General features: G+C 37.5%; 1 pseudogene; it reads right to left on the bottom strand.

The window, feature by feature from the left end:
- Nucleotides 1-378: 378 nt before the first annotated feature.
- On the bottom strand, nucleotides 379-1,657 carry LOC102442939 (annotated as a pseudogene).
- Between the last annotated feature and the right edge of the window lie 17,401 nt (nucleotides 1,658-19,058).

The raw sequence follows: 19,058 nt of genomic DNA, 5'->3' as shown, positions 1-19,058 counted from the left end.
GTGTGGTAGGAACTTTTTCAGATCAGAAATATATTTATTCTACCTTAACAATTGAGTGGTGATTTATTTGGGAGGGAATAGTGTTCTGGTTTAGTGTGTGTGTGTGTGTGTGTGTGTGTGTGTGTGTGTGTGTGTACAGGAGGGTAGGCAAAAGAAGGTTTACATTTGTGAGTATGTGAAATTTTGTTCTTGTTACATTATTTATTAATTATTATATTATTTATTTGTATTAAAACTGTAAACCTGCTTTTGCCCACCCCTGTATACACACACATATATATTGTCTCTGTCAGCTCAAGGGATAATCTCTTTGTTTCCAGTGTTGTAAAATTTCTAAATGCTCTAATGCTCTTTCTTAGACACTGTACTTTCTATCCATTATTCTGGGCCCTTCATGGCTACAGAAAATCTGCACATAGACAAGGCAATTAATTCTCGTAATAAAAAAATACCCCTCTCCACATAGCCAAGGTCTCCATCAGATTTCACGGTGAGTTTATGGTACCTCACATTCTCTTCCACAGGTGAATTTTCTTAAGAGTCTGTGGGGTTATGATCAATTCTTCCTGGAAGTATTAGCTTTTCACAAACTGCCTCCTTGGTAAATAAATACTGTGATATTTTATTAGGTTCCGTGAAGAGGGAAGGTGAAACATGCATTAAATTAGCAATTTTGCTCTCTTGTGTTGTATATTCTCGTACCATGTAGGTCTTGTTGGCCTTGTGGTAAAGTCTCCTGTCATTCATTCTGATAAGCACTCTATAAATTCTCAAGAAAAATGGCCAACAGCAGGAAAAAACTGGAAGGAATTACTCTAATTTTCACACTTAGGCTTGAAACTCCATGATCATGAAGTTCATCCTAAAAAAGAATTTAGAAAATCTTAATCTGTTCTCTGGCTTTCCATTTCTCTGCATCTATATGAACTGTTGTTCGTACAACCTTTAACTTGAGTAATTCTCCAGGTAATGCTCCCTTATAATCTGTTGTATAGGTGTAATCATATCCTATGTAACAAAAGGGTAATGTGCAAATCTACCGAACCGCAAAATGACTGGTTGGTGGGGGGTGGGGATGGCCCGCAGGCAGCACCAGGCCAGACAAGGCATGTGCCAGCAGGAGGCGGGCAGAGGGAGGGCACAGGGATTAGGGGGGTGGCGATGACTAGCGGCAGTGGAGGGGCAGTCAGGGGGAGGCAGGGCTGGGCGCTTGCTGGCTGGCTGGCGCAGTCCCCTGATTGGCCACCTGGTTGCCTCCCACAGAGGTAGGCCACTGCTGGTGGTGGTGGCAGGGGCTGCCCTAAGCCGTCAGTCGGACATCTCCTGAGGCTCCGGGACTGCAAGAGGCTGGGCTGAGGGGACCCCCCCCCGCAGTGTATGAATTTCATGCACCGGGTGTCTAGTGGCTTAATAACATCTTTGGAGTGTCCACCCTCTGACCTGCTTTCCTGCCACTCTTCCGCACAGGCCACTTTAAGCATTCTTGGTAGTTGTTTACACATCTTAAAACATCAGTAGCATTGAACTCTATCCCAAGGCTAGAACCATGCTGGATTCTTAAAATGTTGTCTCCAAACATCATTCTGGGGACAGAAGACATATGCAATTCACCAGCGAACTTCTCCATGTCCGCCGACTTCATGATGTGGGTCTTAGCCACTGTCAGCTTCCAGGGCCTGAAGGAGAAGTCCGGTGGCTGCTCTGGAAGCCGTGGGTCATGTGGAAGCCGTGGGTCATGTGGGTCAGGGAACAGGTTGCAGCGGTAGCAGCGGTGGACACTGGTTCCCCTGCCTCGCTGCCGTAGTGGCCTTTTTCAATATAGATACTTGTTCTGGAGATTTTCTCAAGGTATTTTGTTGATGATTTCCATATTCCTATTACGACAAATTCATAGGGGTTGTTGCTTTATTTTTATTTTGTTATATTTCTATCTTTGTCTTTTTGTTCCTTTTTCTTTTTGTTCCTTTTTCTGAGTGGTTTATTTATGGAGTTTTGGAGTTCTGTTTTCTATTTTTAATCCCCAAGAGCCATTTTTGTTCTCCGAATGTTCTTTTCTTATAGTTTCATGTCTTTGCGGGGATTGTAAAGTTTATTGGCAACTTTGGCTCAAACAGTTGTATAATTTCAGAATCTAAGCTTTATTTGAAAATAATTGGCTAATTTAGTCAAAGAACCTAGCTAATCCTTGTCCTGAAATATTTTTAAAATAGCTAATACTCAAATTATGTATTGTTATTCTACATGTTTAGGTGTGAATATGAACATTGTAATCAAAATTTGCCTCAACTATAAACTGAACCTGTAAGCATCTAACCTTAATTTGCTGGATATAGATTTCTAAACATTTATCAGTAATTTATAATCACAATAGTGAATTAGCATACTGCTCTGTTGCTTTGTTTACATTTTATTGTGTAACAGTACTTCTTTTGCTAAGTTTTGTGAATTTACCCCCATTTCATTTCATGGAATACAACTGTGTAACTTATTTTCCTCCCTTCTCAGGACTTTAGGAAATACCTAAAATCCAAGTTAGATACACTCACCACAGAGTTATATTAGTAAATTTATTGAACAGAACAGCATCTATACATATCCCGTATCTACTATATTACATATCCACTATTAAGTGTGAAAAATTGCATATAGATGAGGATGCAGATAATAAGCTTAGAGAACCCTACCCAGTAGGAACCCTCAGTCATGCCCTACTTTGTAATCCAGGCTTTGAAGCTTTTCTGGGATCACAGAACTCTGCCAAATGCATTCCCTTATTAACCGCTTGGAAGTAGCTATTTCTCTGCTGGCACAAGCCAGTATCCTAGTATTTCCTTTCCTCACTTCATAATATTCTTGGTTACACTTCTTTATGGATAGTGACCTTTCATTCTATTAGATGCAGCTATCTCTTTCTTCTTATTCGAGTGAGTTTGTCTGTTGATTGAAAGCCATTGGGTTCTAGGACCTTTCTGAATCCCAGGCTCAACAACCTATTCCACACTTTATGCATTTCTTGTCTTAGGTAATGGAAGCAGCAATGGACTATATGTTTTGTGGAGTATGTGTTTTGCAGCATTAGAGTAACACCCTGATTTTTTGGACAAGTGTGTGAATACTGACTCTCAAAGTAGACTACGTTATGAAGACAACATGTGCTAAAATTCTCCTACTGCTTTGCCATATGTCCAGATATGCAGAAGCCCATATTTTCGTATGCTTCACTTGATGTTTATTACTTAGGAAAACTTGCCAGTTAACTGGCCATCAGGGATATCCATAAAGAAAGGCTAGACATCTGTAGGCTAGCCAGTGTGAACTTTTGGTTATTTTAGAGGTCAGGGATGATATCAGTGTGAAAAATAGTAGGCCATTTCATTCTGTGTGCTGCTGAAATTATAGCTCTTTGGTACATGCTAGAACTTTATTCCTTATAGTCATATATGTAAGCAATGTATCCAATATCTTAGTAAGTACAATAGGAATAGATTTGGACCATGAAGTAATTGGCATGCCTGATTTAGATAACAGCTACTCCAGTTAATGGATTGGCTTTGTTTTGAGAAGCCTTAGGGAATTTATGTTGTTAAGAGAGAAGAGGTTTGTCTGTAGGAGAAAAGAACAGTCCAGCTCAAACTCCCAGAATCAAGCCAACATCTCTACCTCCTAAGGGTCTAATATATGATATCTGCCTGAGAGAGTGGATGAAATTTCTCTATTCCTGCCCACTACCCCAATCAGAATTCTTGTCATGTGGACTTCTATAGCCAGAATTCACTGAGGATGGTCAGAATCCTGATAGGTGCTGGCACTCTGATTGTATCAGTGGCCAAGCTCCTGTGGAAACTTATTCAGCTTCTTTGACAAAAAATTATATTTTGGTCACTGCCAGGAAGGTCTGATAGGCAGCTCTGTTACAACACTAAGACCTCCCTGGGGTGCAAACAGTCCTCATCAAAGAAGCTCAAATGGCTTTCACTGAAGCCCTGTGTCCCAACCCAATCCTCTTCCTCCACATTTAGCTTTTTATCTCTTTCCCTGATTTTCTTTCTCTTCCTCTTTCTCTGTCCTTCTCCTTTTATTTCTCCCACCCCTTCCATACAATATTATAAACCATAAGATTTTTGCTTTTTTATATTTTATTAATTCTGAAGCTGAAAAATTTTATAATACTTTACTGAACTAGGTACTTTGCAATGTGTTATCTAACGTAATCCTCACAAAAATCTTACAAATGAGCTATTCCCTATTTTGTCAAGCAATCATCTCTCTTCTCTCTCTCTTCCCTCCCTCCCTCCCTCCCTCTCCATGTTAGGAGTGATTTTCACAGACTACTTTTTAATTTGGAATCCCACATTTGAATTGGATTGAAAAAGTACATCTACTAGAATATCTTGTGCATTTAGCCTGTAATCATTTAGACTCTGCTTAATTTGTGTTTCTCAGAATAATGGGAGTTTTATCTTTATGCAACAGGTATAAGATGTTTATGTCAAATTCAATATTCAGAGTGAAGTAAACACAAAGATGACAGAGTACAGTGATTCATTAGACTACCTTTCTGCTTTCTACTTTATTTTGGTGGATACCTCTATGAAGTAATAGGACATTACATCTGCTGTTTTTAGGTAGTACTGCTTATATTGTTTTAATAAAGAGTTATCAGCATGAAAATAAAAATAGAAGAGACATCATTTAAAATCCTGCAATTATTTATATGCTTGTCAGCAGCACAGTCGTGGTATCTTTGATAGTGTGGGTAATGTGTGTTTTCTTCTCAGCTTGCCTAGGCTGTGATAATGGAAGCCAAGCTCCAACATCAAAGAAAAGAGGTTTTCCTTTGTAGGAAAACATCATTACATTTTCACACCATTAGGGTGATAGAAGTATAGCATCTCCTCTGCATGAAGTAGATACTTTGATGTTTTTTAAGCTAAGCATAGACCAAGAAGCATATAATGTTGATCATTACTTGTATGTGTATAAATACTATAATGCCCCAAATAATGCCTATTGATTACTTTATCAACATTTTTAAAGAAAGGGGTGGGATGTTAAAGAACTCACTAATTGAAACTCATTTTAATTAATTATTAGCAATTACTTGGGCATATCAGCTTCTAATTTTCTGTCTTTTAAATGACATTCCCTTGAAAACTTGAAGTATTCTTCATGATAGCCTCATAAAAGTCAGCCTCAGCAATTATTAAAATGGGGACATCAGGCAATTTAATCTCCAACTGAAAGCAGGACTAGATGCCGAGGAATGACAGCAATGCCTATTATTCCACTCTTCTCCACATTGTTAATGAACCATTTTACAGAATAAGGGTGCATATCCTTATTTCCTGAAAAGTTTTACTTAAATAGAGTTGGCATTGACAAGATGTTATAGGATGATTATAGGTGAGCTAAATATACCTGAATTCTATAGGTATTTTAATTGTTGTTCACATAACTTTACCTTAAACATAGTATTATTTCCAAGATAGCAGTGCTAAAATAATAATAATGGTGATGGCAATGACAAAACAACTTCAAATCCACAGGGATGAAAAAAAAATTCTTCATGTACCATAGTATTTCAAATGTCCAAAAAGATCTCCAGAAGTAGAATGTAAGCTATTCCATAGAGACCAAAAAGAGCAAGAGAAAAACATCTTAATAGCTAAATCATTTTTTCTGATTGGTTGCAAACACTATTGATAAGGTAGAAAGTCAAAAATGGTACCCTGAACAGCTGCCACTTATTTGATTTTTACCTACCAACATTCCTCAGATAAATTCTGTCATCACAGAAATCTTAGCAGCTATCACTTAATTGATAGTCACCTGCAACAATTTCAATTACAAAAACTTTGGGGCATATTATAGAAATAATGACATTGACTCAGTATCTTCAGTCTAAAAAACAAAATGTTTTTTGCTTTACTATGACACTGACTTTCCAAAAATACATCAGATTAGCCCTGATATTTATGTACCAACAGTAAGAAACCATTTTCTTATAAAATATTCTCTACTATTATTGACATAAAATAGTTAATTACTTTAGTGTTGTTCTCCTGGCAATTTGATAAATTGTGCTAGCCACCCTGGAGACAATAGCAGCAAAGCTTGAAAGACAGAAAATATTCCCATTTTGTCTGACAATGTATATACTTCGATCTGATTTTGTTTACTTAATTTATTTACTTTTGCTGATTCATACAAATTGCTGCTTATTTCCTTCCCCTCTCATTTAGTCTTTAAATAATTGGTGATTACAGTGTTACATCACATAGAAAAATACAAATAGACCCAGGAAGCAGAATAGTGACCAGAATATATCCCACCAAATAGGAGAATTTAGTATGTGATAAAGATTTAATTCAATAGGAAAAGCATGGCTTACTTACCAAAGGATTCTGGCACAGTTGGTTATCCATTTGGAAGAAAATAAGTTTAGAAGCCTACCTCAAGTCACATATACAAATCGACTTCAGATATGACTTCATCTAAAAGTTTAAGATTGGAGAGCTATTGGATAGGATGCTTAGCGTCTTTTTGTATAAAAATTCCTAAAAATAAGTTTAATAGAAACCATACATTTGGGGTAAAAATTAAAATGCAAATGACAGAAAAAGGACTACTATCTATAATAAACAAATCCCTTAACTAATAAATAGAGCTATTTAATAATACAACCCTATTTTTACAAAAACGCTATTAAAAACATGCAATTTAAGACCAACTTTAAAAACAGCCCTATTAAAAATTTGAAAAAAGATTTTTGACTCTGTAATTGATAGAAGAACAAATCTAAATGGCCAATCACATTTGTTAAGAAGCTGAAGTTTACTATTTGTAAATGTAACTTAAAGAAACAGTGAGAAATCACTTTATAGCCATCAGCCTTTTAAATGGGGCGATTCTATCTCCTCTGACGGGTATGGGGAGACAGGGCGCTCTCATACTTTGCTGGTGAAAGGTGACTCAGAATGCAATCCTGTATTGTCTACTAAGTATAGAGATACAGATACCCTTTAATCAGTGGTCCTACTGGGAATTGAGCCCATAGAAATAAAAGCTTGAGTCCATAAAGATTTATGTGCAAGGTGTTTACTGCTGGAATATTTATAGTGAGAACAAGATGGAAACAAGATGAATACCCACGAATAGAGTGATGGCTGAATAGATTATGGTACATGCTTGCAATAAAATATTGTGTTTTATTGAAAAGTGTAGATTGGGTCTTTGCCTGTGAACTTGGGAAGATTTTCAAGTGAGAAGAGCAAGACAACGTAAGGGAGAGGGTATAATTGTCTCACTTTTAGGAAACAAACACCGACCAAACTCATGGGTGGCTGTCTTTGTATAGTATTCTTTTGGCATGGAGAAGGTTATAGAAATCACACAACAGGGTGCTGACATTGAGAGGTGATATGTAGTGACGATGAACATGGACGTTGGAGTTAAACTTTCTATATTCAAATTCTGGCTATGCATTTATTAGCTCTGTGACTTTGGAGAAGATACTTAATTTTTTAATGCCTCAGTTTTTCTTATGTAAAAGAAGGATAAAGCTAGAATCTACCTTTTTGGGATCTCTATCTAACTTAAACGTTAAGTTATGCATCTATAATGCGTTATCTATTTATAACTTGAAACCTTGCTGGTCCTATAGTACGGGCTATCAGCTGTGGGTTACATAAATTTGAATAAGGTGGAGGAGGAGAGAAGGAGAAAACAGCAAAGGAAAAAATAAACATAGAAAGGAAAGAAATAAGAGTCCTCTTTTGCAAGGGTTTGTTTCTCTGGGTGCCCACACCAGTTACCTAATAACATCTTTTTACTTAGACATTACCCTTAAGGTACTTGTGGACAGGAGAACGTAATGTGGACATTACGTTTATGCTACTTGCTGTACCATGAATAATAAAGTTTTTTTGTCTCTGACCCAGGAGTTTTCTGCTAGCATCCATGAAACTCTAGTAGCCTATTTTTTTTTAACTTGGAAAAAAGGGTAAAATCCCAGACCTTTCACAGTTATCGACACTATAAAACATTTTTGTACTTTGAGATAAGATAATGTAGGTAAGCACTCATGCAACTAAACTATAAGGAACAACTTTAAGATTGTAATGAGTTGGATAAAAGTATATTTACCAGTTTGTTTCCTCTTGAAAAGTACAATTTATATTTTGAGGAAAATTTTGAATTATGAAAACATTTTAATTCTTTCAAGGTTATGAGGGATGATGTGGTTAATTTTTAGTAAGTATTTTTTAAAATATATTTTATTGATTTTTCACAGAGAGGAAGGGAGAGGGATAGAGAGTTAGAAACATTGATGAGAGAGAAACATCGATCAGCTGCATCCTGCACACCTCCTACTGGGGATGTGCCCGCAGCCAAGGTACATGCCTCTGGCCGGAATTGAACCCGGGACCCAGTCTGCAGGCCGACGCTCTATCCACTGAGCCAAACCGGTTAGGGCAGTAAGTATTACCTCAACCCAAATTCTGAATGGCCACACCTAACTGCAAGGGAGTCTGGGAGATGTGATATTTGGATAGGTAGAGTGCACTCATGTAAATTCCTATTACTATGTAAGAATAGAGAATGGGTGTTGGACTATAACTGGCAATCAAACTGGCTACTTAGGCTATAAATTTGCTCTTATTTCTCTTAGCATAATACCCTCTAAGTCTATCCATGTTGTTACAAATTGTAATATTTTTTATGGCCCAGCAATATTCCATTGTACATATATGTACCACATCTTCTTTATCCACTTGTCTACTGATGGACATTTAGGTTGCTTCCATATTTTGGCTGTTGTAAATAACATTGCAAAGAACATACATAGCCCCAGATTTAGGCTCTTTAAGAAAAGTTTCTCAAAGTAATTGATCTCAGAAGTGAAGTGGCATAGTTGATAGTTGCAGGTCAGTTTGACTCAAGAATGAGAGTTAGGAATAAGAATGTATTAGGTTATATACAGTATGGTTTAACTGACAAGAATGAGAGGTGTGGCTAAGTTTTGGCAAGAGATAGCCCTGGGTAGGTGGAAAAGAGAAAACATGAAAGGATTTGAAGGTCATGATGCATTTCTTTGATGAGGAAAACAATATCTGTAACCAGAATACAGCAACACTGTGCTTATCACACTTCTTGGAAAGCTGTGCACCCAAAAGCATGTGTAGAGATATATCCTTAATCAAGCTATAGAGACCGAGGACAGAAGAAATAAGAGATTGGACACAAAATGGCTAGGGCGATTACTTCCTCAAGTGGGAAAGCATACACTGAGGTCAGGTTACCTTAGAGAATTTACTCACTTCTGAGTCTGGCCCTGACCTGGCAGGTTTAAAAATATCATTTGTCAGTGGATCAGGAGTAAATCTGCCTCAGGGGACAGCCTCACACAGAACAAACTAATAGAGATTGAGGAATAAAAATCAGAAAGCCAATCTATTAATTTACTTTGAGAACTGAATGTGTTGAGAGTTTCCAAAAATCATGTGTGCTGATCAATACATTTTCTCCCTGTGGCAAATCTCATAAGGGCAAGTTATAACCAAAAGGGTGCTCAGTGAGCCTAGAATAGGATCAAGGAGGGGGCAATGAGTGATCTTCAGGCTGGAACCTCTGATAGATGGATGGGTTGAGGTGTTCTGTGCTTTGGGGTCACTATACTCCAAAGTATGGAGATATACTTTGGTCTTCAGATGCCGAATCCTCTGTTAGAGAGGCTGTCTTGACAGTTTTATTTTGTTTATCATTTAATTCTTTTCCAGAGAGATTAACATGAAATTCTACTTGAAATTAAATCATCTTACTTATATTCCAGTCTATTTCTGCTTTTCTGAGGGCTTGTACCCAAGTCACTTTGATCATGAATCATTTCTACAAATAGATATTCTCTTGCCTTGTATTCTGAGTCTTTCATGACTTGGTGGTGGTGGGAGGTGGGGCATGGAGGAAATACTGTTAGCAGTAGAATCTACCTTTGGGACCTAGAATGTCAGACATGAAAATCTGGGCAAATTAACCTTTAAGAGCTTTTTTATTCTGTTTTCCTCACAACATATAACATTTAGTTAAAGTGATTATTAGGTGTAGTCTTCAGTGGCAAACGGGATAAAGATGAGGAAAATAAGAAGAGAGAGGAAACTTGTTGCTCAACAGTCAATCTCAATCTTGCCTGATATTGTAATAGATTTGAAGTGTTGGATACATGTATGTGGGTGCCTCAGTTTGTTTTTTTAGGATTAGTTCCTGATACTTTTGTCTGCATCCTAGGAGCTCAGGACTCTTCAGTGGAGAATGCTGACCACAATGAGAACGTCCATGTGTTTATGGTGTAGGACAGGTTTAGAACTTGTGATCCTGAGAATGAGAAAGGTAGTGCTGAGTGCTAATGTGGTCTACAAATTGACCAATAATAGACCATAAGAAATGGATCTAGCACATATTTTTGAAAGACCATAAACTTTGGAGGGCAACAACCTTGGTTAAATAACCAGATATGCATTACATATCTTTTAGCTTTAATTCCCATATAGTTTAGTAGGCAAAATAATACCCATCTTGGAAATTTACAGTCAGAAGTAAATAACATGATAAATGGAAAGGAACTAGCCTTTCTAGTACTGAAATTGTGACTTTATTTTCTTCTTAATCTTCGCATGTTATATATTTAGCATTTAAAGCACAAGGTCAACTTAAAAACAAAAAAACAAAAGGCTGGTGTTTATTTCTTAAAACTTAATTAATGTGGATAATTGGGAAATTTGGAAAGCAGCACTATTCACAGGAAGTCTGCAATGACCATATTGCTGTGATGTAGTATTAAAATTAATCAATTTCCATCTGTTTGTGTTTGGCGTTACCACTTGATCAGGCACCACATATTATTTCTGAAGAGCATCTCCTACTGTTGTTGCACTGTCTGCTGGTTTTATTGCTTGCCTAAGAGTGATAATATTTCCTTTGGAAATGGGAATGAATTGGTTAGAAAAATGATGTGCTTATAGCTGTTCTACAGGACAAGCTTACCTGATAACCAAATGTTTTTGAACTGCTGGAGTCTAGTAAGAGAAAAAATTAAATATACCCATCATCTTATATAAAATAACCTTTTGTCTTTTAAGTAATTTTCCAAATAATAATTATTAGCAACTTCAAAAAGATGTACAATGTTTAATGCTTTTGTTAGCAACTAAAGCATCTGCTCACTTGTATGAGAATTCATGCACTCACTCTTTTAAACAATATTTATTGAGTGTCTACAAGATATGAGTCACTACTATTTCTTCTTCATTCTTTAGAGTAATATTTGAAAAAATCTAAATTGGAATATTGATAACTGATATATATAATCTCAACTAATTTCAATTCACCAAATTGAACTGGAAAATGCTAGATGTGCACACAGCTGAAGATTGGATAACAGCCCTTTCCAATGGAATACTTAGGGGGGAAATGCAGAATACAACGCTATGTATAAATTGTGAAATATGTGAGCAAATGAATAAGGACTGAAAAGGAGCTTGAAAAGGAAAAGCAATTATTTTCTTAAGATGGCAAAAATTTATGGTATTTATCTCATTTTAAAACTTTCACAACGGCATGGATGGAACTGGAGAGCATTATGCTAAGTGAAATAAGCCAGTCAATGAAGGAAAAATACCACATGATCTCACTCATTCATGGATAATAAAGACCATTATAAACTTATGAACAATAATAGATACAGAGGCAGAGCTGCCTCAAACTGATTGTCAAACTGCAGCGGGAAGGCCAGGGAGGGTTGGGGGGCAGGAGGGAGGGGGGTAAGAGATCAACCGAAGGAGTTGTATGCATGCATATAAGCATAGCCAATGGACATAAGACACTGGGGGGTAGGGGAGGCCAGGGGATTATCAAGGGCGGGGGGAAAAAAAGGACACATATGTAATACCCTTTGTAATACTTTAAGCAATAAAACAATTAAAAACAAACAAACAAACAAAAAACCTCTCACAATGATGGTATTATGGACTGACTTGTGTTTTCTCAAAATTCACAATTTGAAGTCTTAACCTTCTGAACCTTAGAAGGTGACTGTGTCTGGAGGAAGAATCTTTAAAGAGGTAATTAAGTTAAAATGAGGTCATCAGGGTGGGCTCTCATGCACTATGACTGGTGTCCTTATAAGAAGAGGAAATTAGGAAATAGACATACACAAACACATAGGGAAAACCAGGTAAAGACACAGTGGGGAGATGACCATCTATAAGCCTAGGAGAGACCTCAGAAGAAACTAAGTTTGCTGACACCTACATTTTGGCTGTCTAGCCTCCAAAACGGTGAGAAAATAAATTTCTGTTGTTTAAGCCACTCAGTCTGTGGTACAGTGGGGCCTTGACTTACGAGTGTCCCCACTAACGAGTTTTTCGAGATACGAGCCATCTCTCGGCCGATTTTTTGCTTTGAGTTGCGAGCTAAAATTTGGGTTACAAGCCAGCTTCAGATACCCCACCGCTAGTTGGTGCAGCGAACGTCACAGTGAACGCCACAACATCAGCCCAGCATCACCTGTCTCACTCGTTCACTTTTTCATTTGACATACGAGTAATTTGAGTTACGAGCTCCGTCACGGAACGAATTAAACTCGTAAGTCAAGGCCCCACTGTACTTTGACATGGTAGCCTTAGCAAACTAATATAGATGGCAAAATAAATGATATGAAAAAAATTTAAAAGATCCTTGGCATTGTTTATTAGCTGTTAGCAGCCCTGGGTTTTATTACTAATTCTCCCACGTACTTGCTCTGTGACCTGCAAGTCATACAGCTTTGTTAAAATCAATTTACCACCTATAAATCTGTAAGAGTAAATTCTACTTAGACCATCTGGTAGATTTAAGGATCAAATGGTACTGTGATTTGAAAACTCATTGGAGACCATTAAGAACCATACAGAGATAAGAGGTATTGACTTGGTAAAATATATTTTTGAATTTCACATAAATGTGCATATTCTATGCCCAACTCAGTGATTTCATGAAATGACACTTTTCAGGGAAATCAAAGGTCATTATTAGGCTAACAAACATTAATTTGTTTAAATCTTAGAATTTAAATAAAAGTGGTACCCTAATTACTGGTTCATATAATTTTAATTTTCCTGTTTATGGACTGTTTATTTTTGATAAGTGACAATATACCTTCTACAATGAGATTGTATTACTCAAAAGGTATTCTCTTGTTTTTAACCCTCCCCATCTTCAAGCAAGATGAAATTTAAAAATTCTAGGCAGGCCTGGCCAGTGTGGCTCAGTGGTTTAGCATCAACCTATGAACCAGGAGGTCAAGGTTCGATTCCCAGTCAGGGTACATGCCTAGGTTGCGGGCTCAGGATTTCAGGCTCAATCCCCAGTCGGGGGCATGCAGGAGGCAGCCAATCAATGATTCTCTCTCATCATTAATGTTTCTATCTCTCTGTTCCTCTCCTTTCCTCACTGAAATCAATAAAAAATGCATTTTAAAAGTTCTAGGCAGAATGGTGCTTATTTCATTTAAAAAATAAGAAAGAAAACAAGATATTAAAGGAACACCATTGCAATTAAAACCAACATTAATTTGGTCTGCATTTTCTGCACAAATATGAGACACAAATGACAGGTGCAAGACATTTTATGAAGTTCAAGAAGGAGAGAGAACTAAAGAGCTTGCTGCAAGTGTTCGGTCAGTTGATTGAAGTGGTAAAGGTCAAGGGGTACTGGGCAAACTAGAAACTAGAATGATGCCTCAGGGTAAATAAGGAAAAAGGAACCCAGGGGAAAATGAACACTATAAAATGCCAAACCCAAATCTGAGTGGATAACCTGATCACTTTCATTGTATGCATTTTCCTCTTAATCTTATAGTTTTCTTTTATTCTGCCTCTGGTACCTCTGATTTTTAATTTTTAAAAAAATCCTCACCCAAGGATATTTTTCCATTGATTTTTAGGGAGAGTAAAAGAGAGAGGGAAAGACCGAGAGAAACATGGATGTGAGAGAGACATCAATTGGTTGCCTCCTGCATGAGCCCTGACGAGGGCCCAGGGCAGGGAGCCTGCAACCACGGTCCATGCCCTTGATCAGAATCAAACCTGGGGCCCTTTGGTCTGTAGGCTGGCTCTCTAGCCACTGAGCAAAACTGTCTGGGGCATCTGCTTTTTTATTTAAGAACTCTGCAGTTGACCTTCATGACTTCATTTACCAATTCACCTGCAACTCTCACAAATTGAACGACTGGCATCTGAATTCTAGCTAACTGGAAAGAACATTTTTCCTGTAGTAATTCAAATAGATTTTGATGTTATTAATGATGCTCTAGCCACTGAGAGAGATTTCATTCCTACATGCAAACTGGGTAAGCAAAAAATTCAGTAGTTTGCTTTCACATAATAAACGTTACCATCCCCAGAGATGACATGGCCTATTAGTGATCTGCAATTTAGTGAATAAAGTCTATTAAATAAATAAATGCAGGAAATCAAGAAATCATTGAGGGCAGAAAAATGGAAGTCTAATGCAGAGTAGATGTATTATCACAGGTATCATCATGGATACATCTCAAAAGAATAAAGCTGACAGAGAAACACAAGTTGTAGAATGATACATAAGACATGCTTATGTTTATGAAAATATTTAAAGATGCACAAGCCCTAGCCAGTTTTGCTCAGTGGCTAGTGCATCAGCCCACAGACCTAAGGATCCCAGGTTTGATTCCGGTCAAGGGCACATACCTTGGCTGCAGGCTCAATCCCTGCCTCTGCGTGCAGGAGGCAACCAATCCATGTGTCTCTCTCACATTGATGTATCTCTCTCTCTGTCTCTCTTTCTTTCTTCCACTCTCTCTAAAAATCAATGGAAAAATATCCTTGGGTGAGGATTAAGAAAAAAAATAAAAATACGCAAAATATTTTAGAATATCACATGTACATTTGTGGTAAAAGTATTACAATATTCATGGGAAGGTTAGCACAGATGTTAGGGTAATGATTACTTCAGGGGAAAAAGGACATAGGGTAAGTGGGGCATTATGTGTTTTATATCTTTGTATACAAGAATATTAATATTTTATTGAGAATCAGAATATTCTGAAGTTATTAACTCAGGGATAGTGATGATTACTTCAATAAACTTTACAGTTAGACAGTTTGTGCATTTTAATAATTATTAATTATTGTACATAAAGTTACCAAGAAATGTAAAATATGTGTAAAACATCTTCCATAAAAGGCTGTGGAGTAGTTCATATGCCAAAGTACGAAATATGGTTTGTGAACAACACAGTATAATATTTTCTTATTAGTAATAAAATGTAAAGTCTCCTATAATCAAGCCAGACCCTTTTAGAGTTAATGACACATTGCTTATGAAGTTCAAGAGCTGTTGAACTTCTGTATATGAGTGTACAGAGAAAGCTGGTCTATTGCAAGATGGAAAAATGAGACCATGGTTGAGGCAGATGCGAGAGATGAAGAATGCATCCTAATGATACTCAAGCCCCTGGTTCTAATAGTTCCTGGGGCCCAACTTCATCTTTGCTCTTTTCTTGACTTTGTTGTTTTGTGAAATCCCCTAGTGCCCCTCTAGTAAATTCCCTTCATGTCTTAAGGTATTTTGGTTGGGCTTCAGTAACAATTCTCATGAATAGTACTTACATAGTATAATGTTTGTAACAAAATTCTTTCTCTTTTTTTAATCTACTTATCTATTTCAGATAGAATAAACAGGTGAGTTAGGCTAAAGCTTACTCATAGTGCTTGCCTAGAAAAATAAAGCTGTAGGCAATAGGAAAGGGTTTCATTTTTTTAAAAGCGTTTCATTGTTAAGAATGGCATCTGTTGGTGGAAATGAGAGGAGGTATCTTGGTCAAGTTGGCTAGGACACATGTTATGAAGCCAGTTACCCTATTGTGGTCTCCCAAATTTCAAAATGTATTTTCTGGGCCATACTCATCTCCACATTAGATATGAATAAGTAAAAGAATTGGAATTTTACTGCTATCATTCTGTTGACCTGGAAATAAGGTGTGATGTGACAAATTTAGTATAAATGATTTCCCACAGGACTCATTCAGAGGAGCAGATGGCTTTGAGAAAGAACTGTCATCCAACCAGTCTATTCACTGTTTAGCATAGTTGGCAAAGACCATTAAACAAAGAGATACATTCTGTTAACAAAGCATTCTTTGTGGCCTCTTTCTGACTTTCAGATACTCAAAGTTGATGCACATATGTCTGATATTTCTAGTAAGTGTTCTTTGTTTTTCTTTTTGAATAGAACTGAAATATGTTTTTCAGAGTTTGCTGAATTTGTTTCCTTGAAAGTAAGAGAATTCTTTGCATTACACATCTAGAAATGAAGAGAAACTATGTAAACGTGGACTTGAACAGAAAAATGTCATGATCTTAGACTAGGTTGAATATCAGTGAAAAATCTTTTCAAAATAAGCTAATGTAGTTTCTAAATTCTTCTGAGAACTCATCAACTACTTATACTCCTTGTAGATATTATCTTGTGCACTTGTGTGAGAGTTTAATTTTGTTCTTAGGGAAATAGAAGTAGCTACCACTGTGGTGGATGCATGGAGCGTCAAAGAGCAGAAAGACTGTGTTACTGATAAGGAAGATAGAAAACCAAACTGAGGGCCTCAGAAGAGAATGTTCTTCTGGGAGAGCTCTCTAAATGGCACAGGGACTCCCATTCTAAGTGCCATTCCCTTGGACACAGAGTTTTTTTTCTCTTAAGTAGTGTGTTTTGAGTTAACATACTTATTTAGTATTCAGTATTTTCTAGGCCTTGTGCTAAAGGTTTTGCAACTCTTAACTCATGAATCCTCTTGACAACCCTTTGAAATAGGTTTTATTATTCCAGTTTTACAGATAGCAAACTGAGGTACCATTTGTTGGGGATTTGACAAGGAATGTGAAACAATGGTCACTAGAGGTGACATTCCTTCTTGAAGGATGGTTTTACAATATCATCTACTCTGAAGGTTTTACAGTATCATCTGTTATGTGAGATACTTTCTGAGTGAATTGAAAACTGAAAGATTAGACAAAACATTCTAGCTAATACATTAAATCATGCTTGAATTTCTGATGGGAAAAGTTGCTTCCAGCTAGAATTGAAGCTCTCGTTCTCCTAAAGACCCATTGTTGTTACCATCAATGATTAGCTTTTGACCAGTGAATTAAGTGACAATTTAACAGTTTTGCCAACTCTCTCATTACGTGGTCCTGCTTGCATACCTGTCATACTCTGTGCTCCAAGATACGGTGTAATTATAGGATTCAAGTGCTGCTCTCTGTCCAAACTCTTTAAGGCTCTAAGCTTAGAGTTTTGAAAATGCCACCACATTTTCTGAAGTAGAGAAAATGTCTCCTAATTGGGGCCTGACTTTTTTGAACAGAATAATTTGAAAAGAGAGGCCACAAAAAGGAAATAATAAAGGTTATGATGAAGGATCATAATGAAAATCTCTTAAGAAAATAAGATATCTGCCGAAACCGGTTTGGCTCAGTGGATAGAGCATCAGCCTGCGGACTGAGAGGTCCCGGGTTCGATTCCGGTCAAGGGCATGTACCTGGGTTGCGGGCACATCCCCAGTGGGGGATGTGCAAGAGGCAGCTGATCGATGTTTCTCTCTCATCGATGTTTCTAACTCTCTCTATCTCTCTCCCTTCTTCTCTGTGAAAAATCAATAAAATATATTTAAAAAAAAAAAAAGAAAACAAGATATCTGAATATATATGGTACTGGATTCTCTGCCCCAATCCACCAAGACCTTGGCAAATTAGTGCTCTGGGGACATAAAGGAAGCGGGTCTAACACAAAACAGAAAATAGAAATGTGCTGCTTTATTGAATGCCACCTGTGTGTGTGGGGAAGGCGGCAGTAGATCTCCAAGGACCAGAATGAGAGGAAAGGAAAAGAATTCAATAACTTATGTATGTTTTACTGATAGAATTACATTTATGACAAGATGACCTTTTCCTGTGTCTGGCCTGTGGTTGGCTACTACTGAAATGTGACACTTATTGTCAAAACATTATCTGGTTTTGGTTCTAATTCTTTGTACTATCTTTTCAGTCAATACCTTCCCTTTCCTTAATGGAAACCATGAACACTTTGTTGCTGAAAGTGGATGATGTACTGAGGGGATCTGTGGTAGAGACTGTTAATTGCCCCCCAATATCCAATTCTCCTCTTCTTCCTTTTATCAGTTAAATTCCCTGAGTTTTAGCTGATCATATGTTTACACTAATGGTGTCTACTCCTCTGGCCTGCTTTGTACCTCAGTGTGACCACATGACTGTTCGATGGAAGTTTAGAGGAAGTAATATGTGCTCCTATGAGTTCATGGCCTTAGGAGTTCATGCCCTCTACTCTCCCTCCTTTCTTCAGATGGAAATATACACTGAGTGGCCAGATTATTATGACCACCTGACGTTTGTAGGCAAATTAGCTATAATTTTGCACTGAAGTTGCTAGAGGGCCAGACCATTATAAACAGGGAAGCAGGTTATTTACCACGACAGTAGAAGTGATTTTTTTCTGAAGATATGGGTAAACAATGCGATTTAACAGCCTTTGAACGTGGGATATATATGAGAGAGGTGAGTCAGCTCAGCTTTTATCATGTGGATGAGGAGAACACAGTAGGTATATCAGCCAGGGTGCAGGCCAGGAAAGAGAAACCACTCTAGGTCTCCAGAGCAGACAAGGGCCTAATGCAGTGAATGAAATGCTTACAAAGTGACCAGAAGAGCTGTCAGAAAAGTCAGAGAGCCACCACAAGGCAAGGTTTAAGTTCACATCATTGTACCTATGAGGCAGAGGGCAGCTACTGCTTGTATCCTTTCTGTGACCACCTTGACTGCCTCCTACTACTAAAAAGTAGTGCTAAGAATATGGCTTCTGCAAACACAACTCTTGGAAATTGATCGAGAGCCATCACTGTGTCTACTGTTGTAAGACAATCTCTGCTTTCCTTCCGTCTCCAAATCTCACAAGTGTATCTCCTTGGCACAACC

Source organism: Myotis lucifugus, unplaced genomic scaffold (genome assembly GCF_000147115.1).
Source record: "Myotis lucifugus unplaced genomic scaffold, Myoluc2.0 scaffold_15, whole genome shotgun sequence".
NCBI lineage: Eukaryota > Metazoa > Chordata > Mammalia > Chiroptera > Vespertilionidae > Myotis > Myotis lucifugus.
Note: the sequence above shows the minus strand (reverse complement) of the source record. Positions and strands in the feature narration are given on the sequence as shown.